At 46.8% G+C, this 6,168-nt stretch overlaps 1 non-coding gene across 1 annotated transcript; it reads right to left on the bottom strand.

Annotated features, from left to right (window-relative positions):
• Window positions 1-5,442: 5,442 nt before the first annotated feature.
• On the bottom strand, window positions 5,443-5,568 carry LOC136387011 (U6atac minor spliceosomal RNA). Its single transcript, XR_010748061.1, has one exon. It is a non-coding gene; the product is annotated as a U6atac minor spliceosomal RNA (small nuclear RNA).
• Between the last annotated feature and the right edge of the window lie 600 nt (window positions 5,569-6,168).

Here is a 6,168-nt window from a genome sequence, read left to right as displayed (position 1 = left end):
ACACATCCAAGGCTAAAACAGAAACTCTCCCAAGGCATAAACAGGATGCATTAGTGAAATCTACCAACCTCTGAAAACAATCAAGGAGTCAGTGGAAGGGCATGTAAATTGCTTCCAGCAAGTCAAGGAAGCAAGTGAAGTGGGTGCCAATACTCAGCCTCACAGCCAATATGGAGGTGGATGGGGGCAGAACTCAGTGCTTTGCCTAGCCTAAAATCTATAATGGCTTTCTGCCATTTATGGTTCACAACAACACCCCGTGTACACCCCCCCCCCCCCCCAGCGGGGCTGAATGCTTGCAGAGGACAGGCAGACTGGAGGCGGCAGGGGGCGGCTGTAACACCCAGGGACACAGATGTGGAGGCCAGGGCGGTTGGAGCAAGCTAGCCTGGGCCATCCTCTGAAGGTGGGAACCTCTGCAGCCCCTGCGAAGGTCCTGGCTCCCACACTGTCTTGCCTGCGGCATAGGGCCCGTCCTTGACAGGGCAGAGGCTCTGAGCAACAGCAGAGGGGGGGTCCCTGTGGGCACGTGGGATCCCGCCAGCAAGGGTAGAAGTCACAGCGGCCACTGCCGAGATCCGGGCCAGTGCCCAAACCTGTCCGGTGGCGTGGGCATGCCCTCAGTGGCAGTGGAAGCCAGGAGACCTTGGGGGTGATCTGAGTGAGCGCGTGTGGGTCTGGCCGTGGAGGTGGGAGCCGTGGTCGCTGCTAAGCCTTGTCTGAGCTGGTGCACCAACCCCCAGCGACGCGGACCCGTCCATGGCAGCAGTGGAGGTTGAAGCAGAGGCTAGGGGCGGTCTTGGAAGCGGTCCAAGCGGGCACGCGAGTGTGCGCAGCCCTCCTGGGGCAGCGGTGGCCGCGGTGTCCGCAGTGGTGGGCTGCCACCAGCAGCACCTGAACCCAAACACCCCGACAGCAACAGAAGCAGCGGCCCAGTGGACAGACCACAGAACGGGTGAGTACACCCTACTGCAGGGTCCCCAAACTTTTTACACAGGGGGCCAGTTCCCTGTCCCTCAACCGTTGGAGGGCCGGACTATAAAAAAAACTATCGGGGCCGCGGCGGCTGCGGGCGACGCGGCAGGCCGGACCCACTGAAGCGGCGGCGCAGGGAGCGGGGCTGCCGGGGTCTTGGCGGTGGCGAGAGGGCGGCGGCAGCGCGCGGCCCCCCTAACCTCCAGCCGCGGGAGCGCACCACCCGCTGGGCGGGCCCGCAGCGATGTCCGGCGCAGAGGAGGCCGGTGGAGGCGGTCCGGCGACGGGATCCGCTGACGCGGTGTCGGCCGGGCCGGGGCGGCCGCGGGGTCGGCGGCGGTGGGCGAGGCAGCGGGGCTGCCGGACGAAGCGGGCCTGGCCGGCGCCCGGCAGCTGCAGGAGGCGGCCGGCGACCCCGACGCACCGCCCAAGAAGCGGCTGCGGGCGGCCGAGGCGGCGGCAGCGGGAAGCTGGAGGAGCGGCTCTACGCGGTGCTGTGCTGCACCGTCTGCCTGGACCTGCCCAAGGCCTCCGTGTACCAGGTAGGGACGCCGGCCAGACCCCAACCCGGCCCGGCCGGCGCCCCGGGCACCACGTCTCCTCCGAAGCCAGGCCCGAGCCCCGGGATCCGGGACCCAGCGGCCGGGACTCCGGCGTCTCTTTGGAAGCTCCTCATTTTTCTCTTCTTGGGACTTTGTTTCCTCCTTCGAACCCCCTTCTTTCTTGTTCCGATTCCCCGTATTTCCCGATCCAAATCTGTCTCCCCTCTAGATGTTTCTTCTCTTTGCAGCTGCCCCCACACACTCCGCAGCCCCCTGGCAAGCTGACCCCCGATAAAGCTGGTGACAGGTGCCCCCCACCCCTCACTTCAGAGCTCGCTCCCCGCATTTCTCAGCTCTCCTGTTCTCTCAGGAGCTCCTCTGTTCTTTTACCGGCCACCTCTCCCCCCCAAAACCTGTCTCCTCGGGCTCCTCCTGCACCCCTACCTCCTCCCAAGTGGAAAAATTCTCTTGGCCCCCTTTTTTTCTGGAAGAACTCTGAGGAGAGAGGGGGTCGCCTCTCCTCTTCCCTCTCCCATTTCCTTCCCCCTCATCCCTGGTCTGGATGAAACACCTGCATCCAGCCCCACAGTCTGGGTCCCTTCCCCAGGCGGACCCTGTGCCTTAAAAAACAAACAAACAAACAAAAAAACAACAACAAAAAAAGCTATGAACAAATTCCTATGCACACTGCACATATCTTATTGTAAAGTAAAAAAGCAAAACGGGAACAAATACAATATTTAAAATAAAGAACAAGTAAATTTAAATCAACAAACTGACCAATATTTCAATGGGAACTATGCTCCTCTCACTGACCACCAATGAAAGAGGTGCCCTTCCAGAAGTGCGGCGGGGGTCGGATAAATGGCCTCAGGGGGCCGCATTTGGCCCGCGGGCTGTAGTTTGGGGACCCCTGCCCTACTGAGTGCTCATGCCGTCCATTATGCTCTAGGAGTACCTATCTTCTTTCAGTTTCTCAAAATTTTCAACCTTCCTTCCACATCAGGAAATCTTTCTCTCTCCCCCAAGAAACAGTAAGCTCCATGAGGGTAAGGACGTCTGTTTCTGTTTCACCCTATATACAGAAGTGCCCAGTGCAGTGTCATTTTGTACTTATAAAATATTGCTGGACTTTGGGTTGGCTCAGTGGTAGAGTGTCAGCAGGTGTGTGGATGTCCCAGGTCCAATTCTCAGAGCACACAGGAGAAGCGACCATCTGCTTCTCCACTCCTCTGTCCTTTCTTTCTCTGTATTTTTTTTTTTGTGGTTCCACATAATTTATTATTGTTCTAGTTCTATGAAATACACCATTAGTATTATAATAGAAACTGCATTGATTCTACAGATTGCTTTGGGTAGTATAGACATTATAAGAATGTTAATTTGTTCTATTATTGGTACAGTATACGCTTCCATTTATTTATATCTTCAATTTCTTCAGTGTTGTATAATTTTTCAACTACAGGTCTTTCACATCCTTGGTTAATTTTTTTTTATTAATTTTAATGGGGTGACATTGATAAATCAGGGTACATATGTTCAGAGAAAACAGCTCTAGGTTATTTGCATTTGCTTATGCTGCATTCCGATCACCTAAGCTCCAATTGTCTTTAGTTCACCTTTCAAACTGGTTTTCTTTATGCCCCTCTCCTCCCCCATCGCCCTCCCTCTCCTCACCCCCATAGTTTTTTCTGATTTACTTATTTCGATCAGTATAATGTTATCAAGGTTCATCCATGTTGTTGTAAATGATCCGATGTCATCATTTCTATGGCTGAGTAGTATTCCATAGTATATATGTACCAAAGCTTTTTAATCCACTCGTCCTCTGACAGACACTTGGGCTGTTTCCAGATCTTCGCTATTGTGAACAATGCTGCCATAAACATGGGGGTGCATTTCTTCTTTTCAAACAGTGCTATGGTGTTCTTGGGGTATATTCCTAACACTGGTATAGCTGGATCAAAAGGCAGTTCGATTTTTAATTTTTTGAGAAACCTCCATACTGTTTTCCACAGTGACTGTGCCAGTCTGCATTGCCACCAGCAGTGCAGGAGGGTTCCCTTTTCTCCACATTCTGGCCAGCACTTATTCTGTATTGTTTTGTTGATGAGCACCATTCTGACTGGTGTGAGGTGATATCTCATTGTGGTTTTAATTTGCATTTCTCTAATGATTAGTGATGTTGAGCATTTTTTCATATGCCTATTGGCCATCTGTATGTCCTCTTTGGAGAAGTGTTTATTCATTTTTTTGCCCATTTTTGGATTGGATTGTTTGTCTTCCTGGTATTAAGTTTTACAAGTTCTTTATAAATTTTGGTTATTAACCCCTTATCAGATGCATTGTCAAATATATTCTCCCATTGTGTAGTTTGTCTTTTTATTCTGTTCTTATTGTCTTTAGCTGTGCAGAAGCTTTTTAGTTTGATAAAGTCCCATTTGTTTATCCTGTCTTTTATTTCACTTACCTGTGGAGACAATTCGGCAAATATATTGCTGTGAGAAATGTCAGAGAGCTTACTACCTATGTTTTCTTCTAAGATGCTTCTGGTTTCACGGCTTACATTTAAGTCTTTTATCCATTTTGAGTTGATTTTTCTGAATGGTGCAAGTTGGTGGTCTAGTGTCATTTTTTTGCAGGTAGCTGTCCAATTTTCCCAACACCATTTGTTGAAGAGCCTGTCTTTACTCCAATGTATGCTCTTACCTCCTTTGTCAACTATCAGTTTTCCATAAAGGTGTGCATTTATTTCTGGGTTCTCAGTTCTGTTCCATTGATCTATATGCCTGTTCTTATGCCAGTACCAGGCTGTTTTGAATACAATGGTCTTACAGTATAACTTGATATCCGAAAGTGTGATACCTCTCACTTTATTCTTCCTTTTCAGGCTTGCTGAAGCTATTCATGTTCTCTTTTGGTTCCATATAAATTTTTGGAATATGTGTTCTATATCTTTGAAGTAAGTCATTGGTATTTTAATCGGTATTGCATTGAATTTATAAATTGCTTTGGGTATTATAGACATTTTACTGATGTTTATTCTTCCTAACTATGAGCACAGTATATGCTTCCACTTGTTTGTATCTTCCCTGATTTCTTTATCAATGTTTTATAATTTTCTGAGTATAAGTCTTTAATCTCCCTGGTTACATTTATTCCTAGGTACTTTATTTTTTTGGTTGCAATGGTAAAGGGGATTGATTCCTTAATTTCTCTTTCTGACAGTTTATTGTTAGTGTATAAAAATGCCTCTGATTTCTGAGTATTAATTTTATATCCTGCCACCTTGCTGAATTCATTTATCAGGTCTAGTAGTTTTTTGACTGTGACTTTAGGGTTTTCTATATACAATATCATATCATCTGCAAATAATGATAGTTTTACTTCTTTTTGAATTTGGATGCCTTTCATTTTTTTTCTCGTCTAATTGCTGTGGCTAGGACTTCCAGAACTATGTTGAATAAGAGTGGTGAAAGGGGGCACCCCTGCCTTGTTTCTGATTTTTTTTTAATGAAAATTTTTTATTTTAATGGAGTGACATCAATAAATCAGGGTACATATATTCAAAGAAAACATGTCCAGGTTATCATGTCATTCAATTCTGTTGCATACGCATCACCCAAAGTCAGATTGTCCTCCGTCACCTTCTATCTAATTTCCTTTGTGCCCCTACCCCACCCCTTCCCCTTTCCCTCCTTCCCTTCCCCCACCCCCGGTAACCACCACACTCTTGTCCATGTCTCTTAGTCTCCTTTTTATGTCCCACCAATGTATGGAACTCTGCAGTTCTTATTTTTTTATGATTTACTTATTTCACTCCGTATAATGTTATCTAGATCCCACCATTTTGTTGTAAGTGATCCGATGTCATCATTTCTTATGGCTGAATAGTATACCATGGTGTATATGTGCCACATCTTCTTAAAAACAGTGGTTAGATGCCACGAAGTAGGTGGCAATGCCTTAACCATATGCGTGTTGTTAGGCCCTAGAGCCTCTTCCATCCTTCTCAAGGGGAGTGCTAACCTTCTCTCCTTTCATATAACACTTATTCCTGATCTTAAGGGGATTGATTTTATTTTTTGCCCATTGAGTATGATGTTGGCTGTGGGTTTGTCATAGATGGCCTTTATCATATTAACGTATGTTTTCTGTATTCCCACTTTGCTGAGTGTTTTGATCATGAATGGGTGCTGACTTTTATCAAATGCTTTTTCTGCATCTATTGAAATTATCATGTGGTTTTTCTCCTTTTTTTTGTTTATGTGATGAATCACATTGATTGATTTGCGAATATTGTACCAGCCTTGCCTCCCAAGAATAAATCCCACTTGATCCTGGTGTATGATTTTTTTCATATATTGCTGGATCCGGTTTGCTAATATTTTGTTGAGGATTTTAGCATCTACATTCATCAGGGATATTGGCCTATAATTTTCTTTCTTTGTGTTGTCTTTGCCTTGTTTTGGAATCAGAATTATGCTCGCCTCGTAAAAGGAGCTTGGAAGTCTTCCTTCCTGTTGAATTTTTTGAAATGGCTTGAGAAGGATAGGAGTTAGTTCTTCTTTGAATATTTGGTAGAATTCACTTGTGAAGCCATCTGGCCCCGGACTTTTCTTTTTTGGGAGCTTTTTGATAACTGTTTCAA

Source organism: Saccopteryx leptura, unplaced genomic scaffold (assembly GCF_036850995.1).
Source record: "Saccopteryx leptura isolate mSacLep1 unplaced genomic scaffold, mSacLep1_pri_phased_curated manual_scaffold_41, whole genome shotgun sequence".
Lineage (NCBI taxonomy): Eukaryota > Metazoa > Chordata > Mammalia > Chiroptera > Emballonuridae > Saccopteryx > Saccopteryx leptura.
Note: the sequence above shows the minus strand (reverse complement) of the source record. Positions and strands in the feature narration are given on the sequence as shown.